Raw genomic sequence first — 13,604 nt, forward strand, 5'->3', positions numbered from 1 at the left:
AGCGGCGTTTTTTTTTTCTTCATGTGTTTTTTTCAGAAGAAGCCTATAGAGAAAAAATGCACCAAAACCGCAGAGTTCAGCAGCATCTTCAGACCACAGGGGGCAGGGATTTCATGGAATCACATCCATTTTGCTTCAAAATTTAGACAGTGTTCACATGTAGCGTAAATGCTGCGTGTTTTCTGCTGCTTTTCTGTGTATTTATAATATGTCTCCCCTCTTTTTTTATATTACTGTGTATTTATAATATGTCTCCCCTCTTTTTTTATATTACTGTGTATTTATAATATGTCTCCCCTCCTTTTCTTTACCCCATTTATGTAAAAAATCCTTAATAAAAACTACTTTAACAAAAAAGGTGCCCGCTGTGCACGTGGCTGAACTGTGTGTTTTTTTTTCTCTAGATGCTTCTATGTGGAGCCTAACAAAAAACACAGGTAAAAACCGCAGATACTTTATTAAGTGCAGAATCAAAGCTTTTCTGTACTATAAAAAGCACATTAAAAACGCAGCTTCAAATCTGCACCAGAAAAGCATAAAATAAGGGTGAGAAGATTGTTATTGTGTAGTTTGGTGCGGACATCTGCTGAAAACAAAAAATACAGTATTTATGCAACGTGTGAACACGGCCTTACAGACACAAAAAGCCGGATGTTGTATAGTGAATCTACATAATGATGAGAAAGTTCTGGCGGCTCCGACTGTGAAAGAGAAACAAAAAATAATCCTCAGGTCCCAACTAGAGATGAGCAGGACGCACAGATGACATTGCGCTGCCTCGGAAGATAAGAGATTCACGGCCTCCCTCCAGCCATCAAGTAGCACTGACCCGGACGCTGGACTGGAGACCTGGGAATCCATCCACTCATCTCTAGTCCTAACTGTCCCAGATACAGCAGACAGTCGTGGATTTGGTTCCACAATTTGCAGTCTCGGGCGTCTGCTGAATTTCCCTCACTGCCAGCGCCCCTCTGACAACTCCTCCGGCCAGGGGAGAAATATAATGACAAATGGGCATGGATTGGGCTGTGGCCAGGGGCGTGGTTAAAAGTTGCCACTTTTCTGTTCTTCAAAAGTTGGGAGGTATGGTTACGCCCCTGCCCCGACTACAAGCGTTTACAAGTGGATCGGATAGGCTATAGTTTTTAATATGCTACTGTATACAAAATACGAATAATGATATAATCAGTAGATTGACTGTGAGGCACAGGGTTTGCAGTCCCATTGAAAGGTTTTCTCTGGCTATTTCTTTACCTTAAAAGAATACCATGTTTTTTATCAGCCAGCCCTAATATTAGCGGTAGTCTGAAGCGCACATATTGTATATCCCATAGGCAGTGACTGATCTCAGTCCTTACATGCAGATTTAAGCTTACTCTACTTGCACTGAAATCGCCCTAGATGAAATCATTATGGTCAGCGGCAGAGAGCAGCAATCTTGTGCCATGTGTTGTCACTTGGGGAAGAAATAGCAAGAATTTGTTTCATGTCCTGAGACGTGTCCTAACCACATCACTTTATGTGATTTCCATTTCTGCACCTGGATTGCAATTCCATGCTTCATCTGTTTATGCAAACGACTTACAAACAGCTTACACCAACTGCTTTAAAGCAGATCTCTTTTTGATTTGGTCCTTTTCTGCTAAACATGCAGATTAAACAAGGGCCTTCTGATAAAGATAATTACAAGAGGACTACGTATTAACTTTACATTATTAAAGAAAGACCCAAATCTCCCTTTGCAAGCTGTTCCTGGGATTAGCAAAATAATAACTTTCATTTAGGATAATTGTAATTTGAATTGCTTGGGTTTATGGTTTGCTTTTGACAATTACAATTTATTCTTGGCTCTGGAGGAAGCAGAAATCTAATTAATCAGGTATTCTGCCAGGTACCAATAAGAGATATCAGTTTCAAGGGAATGAAGGGGATTGTTGCTCTGCCATGTGGACCATTAACTACGGGGTAAATCATTTTTTGTGTAGATGATACTAGTAACATACAAGCCCAAATTCTTCAGTTTTGCATTATTCATTTACATTAGTAATCATTTCCTTAAAATGTATATGGTCTCATTCTTGAAAGATAGTGGTCTTTGCTCATCTTATTTTGTAATTACCCATCATTACACTAATTGAAATACATTGATTTCCAATCAGTTATTCTAAATTCTCCATGCCTATATTATAATTGGTTTCACTGGTCTATTGACGCGTGTAATGATCGATACAAGCAATGCAATGACCAGTAATTAATTAGTTTGTTAAAGGGAACCTGTCATCAGGTTTCCTGTTATTAAACTGCTGCCAACACATTATGTGCCTCCTAATTAGGATCTTAACGATCTGTTCCGTGCCCCTTTGCTGTCCAGCATACCTCTAAAAAATATCTTTCTACACCTCCCTCTCTCTTTATGGTAATAAGAGTTGACCAGTGCAATTTATCCTATTGTTTTTTTTACTTTTCACCATTGACACTTGACTTGGTTATCGATGTTCCCTTTAAAGTGTTCGCCAGTATGACCATGCAGATTAAAGGGAACTTATATTATGTCCCCAAACGCTGTTAACCTGCAGATATAGAGTTAATCTGCAGGATAGTAATACCAGTGATGTCCGGCTGCCTTACTGTTGAGAGTGTCATCAAACAGCCAGGGAATCATGCAGATATCCCACCACTGCCACCAATTTGCCACGAACAAGCCCCCTGCCTCCAATCATCATGTAAATTACGCAACTGACTAACGATTGATGAACGAGGCCATGGCTGCTTTCGCTACTAGGCAGGTTATTGGGCACTTCACAGTAAAAGTTTTGTCATGGGGTTGCCGCGACAGTGTGGAGCCACCTATAATCATATCTTCCTATATATACAAGGGAGCGCCCTGTGTCTGCAAATCCCTGACGAAGAAGGACGTGACCTCGGAAGCGAGTCGGATAAGCGATGGACTGTTTTTCCCTCAGTGAAATCCCCCAGCTGTTGTGACGTCACACAGATACTAAGCGCTCACATCCTTGATTATCAGCGGTCCTGCAGGTGTGACCGGCCGGCACACCTATCAGGCTGTCTGCAGTTCTTTTCACCAATGATCTTCATCCCTGTATCCACCTTGTGCCACGGCTGCATGTACCTGAAAGCCCGAGTCTCTGAGAGTCTCTGCAGCCCTCTATCTCTGGCGTTAACACGCCGTCTGAACCCATTTTCTGCAATATTCACGGCTTTTTCTACAGACTCCGGCACGTGTCCATCACCTTTAGTTGCAGTTGTGACTTCTTCAAAGGACCCCTGGAAGCTGCATGCGTATATCTGAAGTGCTTTATTTGGACTACCATTTTCTCTAAGACAGGTAGGAATCATTCTTTTTGTATTTTATGAGTGGTTTGCAGCGCATCTCTTTTCTTTTAATCACTTTATAAATTACATCTTTAGCCACCTGATAGGCAGATTCGTGGTTATCTACCTTGATGACATACTGATTTATTCTTCTGACCTTGAGTCACACCAGGTACACGTCAGGCAGGTATTTCATATACTTCGAGACAATAAATTAGATGTTAAACCTGAGAAGTGTATGATCTAGGTTGAGGAGATCCCTTTTCTAGGATAAGTGTAGTCCTCCACCGGTTTTCGCATGGATCCAGCAAAAGTCCAGGCGGTATTGGATTGGGATCGTCCAGAGGATTTGAAGGCGTTACAAAGGTTTTTAGGTTTCACCAACTACTACCATAAGTTCATAAAAAACTTTTCAGTAGTAGCCAAACCTCTTACGGATATGACTAGGAAGGGGACGGATTTTTCCAGGTGGTCCAGTCCTGCCACCAAGGCATTTGATATGTTGAAAAAGTGTTTTTCTTCTGCGCCGATTCTTATTCAGCCTGACGTCTCTCAGCGTTTTATCGTCTAGCTTGATGCATCTGAGGTGGGATTGGGGGCGGTGTTGTCGTGGGGTGCGTCTCCTGGTAAATGGCAACCATGTGCTTATTTCTCTAAAAAACTGTCACCTGCTGAGAGGAATTATGATATTTGTAACAGGGAACTCTTAGTTGTCAAATGGGCTTTTGAGGAGTGGCGTCATTTTTTGGAGGGGGTGGTCCACCCTGTGATGGTAGTCACGGATCATAAGAATCTGGTATACCTGGAGTCGGTGAACCGTCTAACGCCTTGTCAGGCTAGATGGGCTTTGTTTTTTACCAGGTTTAACTTCTTCGTCACTTATAGGCCGGGGAACAAAAACATTAAGGCAGATGACTTATCCTGTTGCTTTCCTGGGGTATGAGATAAGTGTGAACCGGTACTTATTCTTTAAAAGGGGGTGGTTACAGCGTCTATATGCTCCGATCTTGAAAGAGAGGTTGTTGATGCTCAGATGGACGCCCCTGCTGCTTGTACACTTGGTAAACTGGTTGTTCCTGTAAATCTCCATCTTAGAGTCCTTAGCGAACATCACGATAAAGTGTTGGCCGGACATCCTGATGATTTGCTTTCCCGGCGTTTTTGGTGGCCAGGTGTTCATAAGGATGTCCGAGAGTATGTAGCCGCCTGCAGTGTCTGCGTGTGTTCTAAAACCCCTCATTCTCGCCCGTCGGAGGCCCTCCAACCGTTGGAGATTCCCAGCAGACCTTGGACTCACTTATCGGTCGATTTTATCACAGATCTACCCGTGTCGGCGGGGAATTCTGTAATTCTTGTGGTGGTTGATAGGTTCAGTAAAATATCTAATTTTGTCGCATTATCAGCTTTACCGAATGTCAGAACTTTGGATCAAGTTTTTGTTAGGGAGATAATTACCGTATATTCCGGCGTATAAGGCGACCTGGTGTATAAGACGACCCCCCTACTTTCCTGTTAAAATATAGAGTTTAGGATATATTCACCGTATAAGACTACCCCTTTTCCAACGCATACCAAACACCGGTAAAAATTTAAAAAAAACAGATTTGAATTTAACATTGTCCTTTTTTAATTTAAATTCTTATGACATGCAGGTATATAGCAGGAAAACTGTCACTCATAAACATAAGGCATACAACAACAACATTACTATCATCCATTTTCATCAGCGGCATACACCGGTACCCGACAATTTACAACAGAAAGAATAGAGCTTCACACATAGATTAGATAGATAGAAATATGTCAGTCACATATATATGAAGTACAGTGACATTGTTGCTTACTGTACTTGTCATTTAGTGTAAAGGATTTATTAAAAAATATAATAGTGTTTTCGTGCAACGTCTCTTTAAAAAAGCCACCCGAATAGACCAGTGAGCAACCCCTCTCTTTTTTCTATTAATCATTTTTGGGATCCCGCTCCTGGAGCATTGCAGCAGGTACGTGTTCACACTATTAGAAGTTTGACAGCATTTTTTCTGACCATGTGTCCCTCCCATTCAGTCACAGGTGGTTTTAACTAGCTCTACCAGCCCATACATTGTAGGTTAAAAGCCCAAGCAGAGACATATTGTCCATACAGGCTTACAGCCCAAGAGTGGCATATCCAGTGGTAGTGTAGCGTAGTTTCCCATCATACGAAGGTGACCTTGTCGTGGTTGATGGGCACACATAAATTGGCCAAATTATGCGCAAAAAAACTTCATTTTTCAAAGTGACATTAGTCCAGATACAATACTTCTTATATTTTCATGTATGGAGTGCCGAAGTTCTTTTTGCAGTTGAGATTACTTTTTTCTTCAGAGCACCCGAATAGACCAGTGAGTGACCCCTCTCTTTTTTCTATTAATCATTTTTGGGATCCCGCTCCTGGAGCATTGCAGCAGGTACGTGTTCACACTATTAGAGGTTTGACAGCATTTTTTCTGACCATGTGTCCCTCCCATTCAGTCACAGGTGGTTTTAACTAGCTCTACCAGCCCATACATTGTAGGTTAAAAGCCCAAGCAGAGACATATTGTCCATACAGGCTTACAGCCCAAGAGTGGCATATCCAGTGGTAGTGTAGCGTAGTTTCCCATCATACGAAGGTGACCTTGTCGTGGTTGATGGGCACACATAAATTGGCCAAATTATGCGCAAAAAAACTTCATTTTTCAAAGTGACATTAGTCCAGATACAATACTTCTTATATTTTCATGTATGGAGTGCCGAAGTTCTTTTTGCAATTGAGATTACTTTTTTCTTCAGAGCACCCGAATAGACCAGTGAGCGACCCCTCTCTTTTTTCTATTAATCATTTTTGGGATCCCGCTCCTGGAGCATTGCAGCAGGTACGTGTTCACACTATTAGAAGTTTGACAGCCTTTTTTCTGACCATGTGTCCCTCCCATTCAGTCACAGGTGGTTTTAACTAGCTCTACCAGCCCATACATTGTAGGTTAAAAGCCCAAGCAGAGACATATTGTCCATACAGGCTTACAGCCCAAGAGTGGCATATCCAGTGGTAGTGTAGCGTAGTTTCCCATCATACGAAGGTGACCTTGTCGTGGTTGATGGGCACACATAAATTGGCCAAATTATGCGCAAAAAACCTTCATTTTTCAAAGTGACATTAGTCCAGATACATGAAAATATAAGAAGTATTGTATGGAGTGCCGAAGTTCTTTTTGCAGTTGAGATTACTTTTTTCTTCAGAGCACCCGAATAGACCAGTGAGCGACCCCTCTCTTTTTTCTATTAATCATTTTTGGGATCCCGCTCCTGGAGCATTGCAGCAGGTACGTGTTCACACTATTAGAAGTTTGACAGCCTTTTTTCTGACCATGTGTCCCTCCCATTCAGTCACAGGTGGTTTTAACTAGCTCTACCAGCCCATACATTGTAGGTTAAAAGCCCAAGTAGAGACATATTGTCCATACAGGCTTACAGCCCATGAGTGGCATATCCAGTGGTAGTGTAGCGTAGTTTCCCATCATACGAAGGTGACCTTGTCGTGGTTGATGGGCACACATAAATTGGCCAAATTATGCGCAAAAAACCTTCATTTTTCAAAGTGACATTAGTCCAGATACAATACTTCTTATATTTTCATGTATGGAGTGCCAAAGTTCTTTTTGCAACTCTTTAAAAAAGCCGGCCGGCAATTCTGCATCTGTACCCGACAATTTAGAATAGAAGGAATAGAGAATCATACATAGATTAGATAGATAGAAACATGTCAGTCACATATATATGAAGTACAGTGACAGTGTTGATTACTGTACTTGTCATTTAGTGTTAAAATAAAGGATTTATTTTAAAAAAAATTGGCGTGGGGTTCCCCTTAATTTTAGTCTCTAGCGGAGGTTAAGCAGACAGCTGGGGCAGATGTTTGAAGCCTGGGAAGGGGGTAATACCCACGGAGCTTCCCAGACTACTAATATCAGCCCCCAGCTGAATACCTAGCCTTTACTAGCTATTAAAATGGGGGACCCCCCCAAAAAAATGACGTGGGGTCCCCCCTATTTTAATAGCTAGCAAAGGCTAGGCAGACAGCTGGGGGCTGATATTAATAGCCCAGGAAGGGTGCCATGAATATTGGCCCCCTCCCAGGCTAGAAACACCAGCCGTCAGCTGCCCCAGAAATGGCGCATCCATAGGATGCGCCAATTCTGGCACATAGCCTCGCTCTTCCACACTGCCCTGGTGCGGTGGCAGGGGGTAATAGGGCTGGGGTTCATGTCAGCGCCAGCTGCCATGAAGCCCAGGTTAGTAATGAGACACCCCCATTACTAACCTACAAAGTGTTAAAAAGAAAAAACACACACTACACCAAGAAAAAAATAATTTATTTTAAATAAACCACACCATTTTATTTAATTCTTAGTTTACTAAAAAAAAAATAGTTACCTGTCCACGTTCCTGCGCTGATCTCCCATGCACAGCTGTCACATCTGGAGATGGTGACAGCTGTGCATGGCTGCTGTAAGCTCACACTGCCGGGAACACGTCCGCTCCCGGCAGCGGGAGCCACTGACTGAGGTCACCGGAGTGCATTCAGTCAGCGCAGCTCCGGAGACCTCCTTTACGGCACTGCTGTACCGTGGGAATTTCTCACGATACAGCAGGGCCGTAAAGCAGCTAACCGGAGCAGCGCTGCCTGAACTCCGGCGAACCCGCTTATGCAATGACGGGGCTGCTTTACGGCCCCGTCATTCTAGCGGCGGCAGCGGTTCAGAGCGGTCACATTCTATGTGGCTGCTCTGAACTGGAGATCTTCGTGGGACACTCGTGGACTACTACGGAGGGGTAAGGATAAGGTTGTGCTTTATTATTTTACATTTTATTACAGGAGATCGATGGCTTCAGGGAATTAGGTGTCTAGCTGAGTATAGGTGTAGTTTTTTATTTTTTACTTTATTTTAGGTGGCGATCGGCGGGGACAGGTAATGTATGAACTAATTTATTGTAGGCAACCACTGGCCACCAATGACATGTACCGTATTTAACATTTATTGGGGACACAGTAGGGCAATTTATATAGCAGGATCAGGCTGATGGGAACTACTGCTCCCATCGAGCTGATCCTGCTGGCAGGAGTGGACCGGGGACAGACATAGGCTGATGGGAGTAGTAGTGTCACATCGGCCTATGTCTGCCTGCACGCACACACCCGCACACATCGCACAGACATCGCACAGACACCGCACACATCGCACAGACACCGCACACACACCCAGACATCGCACAGACACCGCGCACACCCGCGCACACCCGCAGACACATCGCGCAGACACATCGCGCAGACACATCGCGCAGACACATCGCGCAGACACATCGCGCAGACACATCGCGCAGACACATCGCGCACACACCAATCATGACGGGTCTGGGAGGTGAGGCTGACCTGTGAGACCGTGGGAAAGTTCATGTGAGTTCATGCAATGCAGTCAAGCATGAACTCACATGAACCCTCTGAGGGCACCGCGGCGACTTCAAATGAACAGCTGATCGGCATCACCTGATACCTCAGCTGTTCATTTGAAATAACCGGCGGGAAAGCCGGCGGTGAAGTCTTTTCACTGCCGGCTTCCCCGCCCGGGTCCTTTGCTCCCCGCTCCTTTGTGCTGCACTCCCCGCCCGGTCCTAACTTACGATCGGGATGGGAGGTGGCGAGGGGAGCGGAGGATCGGGGTGGGAGGCTGCGGGGAAGCAGTATGGGGCTGTGTGATTGTTTAAAAGCCGGCGGCTTTTTACCGCCCGCCGGCTTTTAAACAATCAGGAGAATTCTCCCACGCTGGGATGGCATTCTGATGACAGGCTGGATCTCAGCTGAGCTCTGCCATCCAGCTTGTCATCCTTCAGAGACACTGCAGAGCGCAGGCATTATGGGAACTTCCGATTCCGGTATTCGATATTGTAAAAGTATCGGAATTAAGTATCGGAATTCCGATACCGCGAATATCGGCCGATACCCGATATTACAGTATCGGAATGCTCAACACTACTTGTCACAGAAGCGATGCGAACTTCCCAGCTCCAGACACAGCGCAGCGCTTCTGTGACAAGTGAAAGCTGTCGGCACAGAAGCCCTGCGCTGTGTCCGGAGCTGGGAAGACACTGCGATGTGTCAGAAAAGTTCGCTAGGTTCTGTCTGTCTCCGCTGCTGGGAATACGCTGCGCTGTGTCCCAGGCCTGAGAAGACACAGCGCAGCGATGTGTCAGTTTCAGCACAGAAGCGCTGACTGTCTGGACCTACCGCCGCCGTATTTTAACTCCCTCCACCTTATATTAACTCCCACATGGCAGGGATACGGCCACGGCAGCTTATTAACACCCCCAGAGTATCCCCGCATGTCAATTTCTGAAAGTTCAAAAACATTACCGGCGTATAAGACGACCCCAGACTAGACAGAAGATTTTTCAGTCTTCAAAAGTCGTCTTATACGCCGGAATATACAGTAGACTACATGGGATCCCGACCAATATTGTTTCTGATCGGGGGGTGCAGTTTGTCTCTAAGTTTTGGAGGGCATTTTGCACCCGTCTGGGGATTTATTTGTCATTTTCTTCCGCATTCTACCCGAAGTCTAATGGACAGACGGAACGGCTTAACCAGAATCTGGAGATGTATCTCAGGTGTTTTGTTTCTGAAAGTCAGGAGGACTGGGTTACCTATTTACCGTTAACCAAATTCGCTGTAAATAATCGTTGTCGGGAAATGACTGGTAAGTCCCCGTTTTTCGGGGCATATGGGTTCCATCCTCGGTTTAGTTCTTTTAATGGTAATCGCTCTTCTGGATTACCAGAGGAGGAACGTTTTTCATCTTCTATTTTCACCATTTGGCAGGGGGTTACTAATAATTTGAGGAAGATGGGATCCAAATATAAGAGTATGGTTGATCGGAGATGTTTGGTGGGTCCGGATCTGTGTGTTGATGACTTGGTGTGGCTGTCCTCTAGGAACCTTAAGTTGAAGGTTCCATCTTGGAAACTGGGTCCCAGGTTTATCGGTCCTTATAAGATCATAGCCGTTGTCAATCCTGTAGCTTTTTGCCTTGCTTTACTGCCTACTTTCAGGATCCATAATGTTTTTCATCGTTCTCTCCTCAAAAAATACGTTGCAACTGCTGTACCATCACCTCTACCTCCGTCATCTGTCATTGTCGTTAGAAAGTTGGTGTTTCAGATTGCTAAGAACTTGGATTCTCATCTTGCTCGTCGGTCGCTTCAATATCTGGTACATTGGAGGGGGTACGGTCCTGAGGAGAGGATGTGGATACCAGCATCTGATATTCATGCACCAGACTGGTACGGGCTTTTCATGCGGCTCATCCCGATAGGCCTGGTCCTGAGGTTCCGGAGGTCCCTCGTAGATGAGGGGGTACTGTCACGGGGTTACCGCGACAGTGTGGAGCCAGAAGGCCACAGCATTGGATGGCTCCAACTCCAGCTCTGAGAAGAAGCACTTCTCTATCTCTATTTTAAATGTGTTTATTTTCTTCTGGCAGAACAGGGGTTAAACAACCATGTTGGAAATCTCTGTGTTCACAGCTGAGCTCGGCTAGCCACTCCTTTTCCCTTTATAATCTGGGCTCTGATACTAATCCTTGTAAGAGCTAGCTCTTGCTGCATGGCTAACAGAGGGAGATGAGTTGTTATGAGAAGGAGAGTTGGAGGAGTAATCAGTGACTGCTGTTTTGTTTGCATGCGTGATTATCCCTTAACCTTCTCTACTTTATTTTATTCCCATACCTTCACACCCTGGTGCATTCCTCTGTTATATGTGAGAGAATATTTGGTGTGCCTGGAGTTTTTCTGTTTACCCTTGTCTATGGGGTAGTAGCGCCCCTCTTCCATGGGTGGGGAAGGTGAACAGACGGAGAGATTATTCAGGAGGTAGGGCGAGGGTGAAGGCCCCTTCATCTTCACCTTTAGAAGTATCCAGGGGAGTAGGGCGAGCTAGGGTGCCCCCTAGTGTAGCACCCTGAGGATTCGGCTGCTACAGGGGTATTGCACCTCAACCCAGAGGTGTGATATTCCACTCCCGGGTAAGGATGGAGTGTGGAACTGAGCTCGGTAGGCTGCATGCACTACACACATCCCATTTCCGAGGAGCAGACCGACGGTACTCCCACTTAGAAATGTGCAGGTACGACCGAGTCTGTTCCTGGCTGGAGTGGGAGGGGGGTGGTACATCCCAAGTAGTGTAGGGGCAGATAGGGGGAGCAGCCTGGGTAAAGATAGGAGCTCATTGGGTGCTGGTCACCTGAGCTCACACATAGAGGGTGTATATAAGGTGGGCACCATCAAAGAACAGGGTCAGTCTGTCAGAGTAAGAAGCAGAGGAGCAGAGCAGCCCAAGAGAGAGAGAGAGGAGAAAGCAAGAGAGACCCAGAGGGGGAAACAGAAGAAAGGACTCTAAGAACCCAAATCCAATCCACGGGTGAAGAGTCGGCATCAGGGTACCGGAACCCAAGCTGGTGGGGGCAAAAACACACCCCAGCCAGAGACCGGAGGCCGTGGGCAATGTCTGCCACGGCCACCCACCACATCCACCCCGAAAGCATACCACGTGGAGGGTCAGGGAACCCAAGGCCAAGGGTCTCCCAACAGAAGGCCCGAGGGAGCTGGACCTGGGTGGATCACTAGTGGGGACGGCCAGAGAAAGGACAGAAGGGGAGCTCAGGGTCACGCTCCGGACTCGCTTGGGGGTTGGCTGGATCCAGGACCTGGTGGATGCAGCACGGCTCGGGAGGTCACTTGAAGCTGGAGTGACCGGAACATCAGCAGTGAGTAAATACCCTTAACTGCATAACCCGACTCTGTCTTCCTTTAACATCTATGCTGCACCACCACAACCCCCATCCTCTGCACCTGACCCCCTGAGGCTATACCCCACCCATTGGGGGTTATACCATCAAAAGCTGCACCTACACCATCAGCCTCAGCGGACCCTGCTGCAGCGGCGGCCATAGTGACCGCAATACAACGGGTGGCGTAGTCGACATTAAGAACTTATTAACATCTGTAGGACTGCCACATACAACTGAGTTTGACACCCTGGGCACGGACCGGGTCACAGCCACTCGGAAGACTACAACTCCCATCTGATCCGGCTCCGGATATTCCCCCTAAAGAATATGGCCCAGGGGGCGCGTCAACTTTGGCGTAGTCGGCAGGATTACGTGCCCGCAACACCCGGGTACTGCGTGCCTGAAGAAAAGAACGAGTTTACCTCAAAAAGAAGTCTCCTGCCGGTTCTGGAGGGTCCCCGCCATCGGACCCCATCACAGGTCGATTCCAGCCGGTTGTCCGCCATTAACAGCGTTTTCCCGCCATCTGCAGAGTTTCCCGCCACTGGGAAGCGATTCCCGCCATTTCCAAAGGTTTCCCGCCTTGGAAGAGCGGACGCCATTATGGGCGTGCCAGAGGGTGGCGAGAGGCCACCTCCCATCGTGGGCCAGGACCGAAAATGGCGCCAAAAGTGGAAACCGCCCCCACCAACAGAGACTGTGATGCTAGAGGTGTCTGTCAGCGTGAAAGAACTGCCCCTGGAGCTGACAGTCACCAAGTGGCCTCGGGACCGCCCTCGAAGGGGGAGGAGACGAAAGGAGAGAACAAAGATGGGTGCCGCTTGGAGCAGTCTAGAGCGAGCGCACCCGGAGGCAAGAAGCCTGGAGAAGAATATCGGAGGAGCTTACCCGGAGATGGCGAGAAAGCAGAGCAGCACCGGCCCGTTGGCCAGGAGCCTGCTAGAAACCGAGGAGGGAGAGCAGAGCAGCACCGGCCCGCTGGCCAGGAGCCTGCTGGAGACGACTGTAGGAGAGCAGAGCAGCACCGACCCGTTGGTCAGGAGCCTGCTGGAAACAACGACCCCACTAGGACTAGTGGAGGTCCTAGCACAGCTCCCCCGAGACCGGGAGTGTGCACAGACCGCTCTGGAGGGCCTCGCAAGGAGGATGGCCCGGGTGCAGCGAGAGACGTTGGCGGAGTGGAGCCGTGAGATGGCCCAGCAGACCGAGACCTGTCAGCGGAGCACGCCACCCGAGACGAGGAAACAGACCGCCTCTGAGGATGGCGCGGGAGGACTGAAGGCCGGAGACGGCGCCGAGAAGGGAGCCGAACGAGTGGAGGCAGGTAAAGGGGACGTCTATACCCCAAACCGGGAAACCGCGTACCTGCCCCAGCTCCCCGTCGCAGAGCCCGAAGTCTATCCTGCCGTGCCC

The sequence above is a fragment of the Phyllobates terribilis genome, unplaced genomic scaffold, assembly GCF_046119375.1.
Source record: "Phyllobates terribilis strain yellow unplaced genomic scaffold, ASM4611937v1 Scaffold_3__8_contigs__length_932513732, whole genome shotgun sequence".
In the NCBI taxonomy this organism is placed as follows: Eukaryota; Metazoa; Chordata; class Amphibia; order Anura; family Dendrobatidae; genus Phyllobates; species Phyllobates terribilis.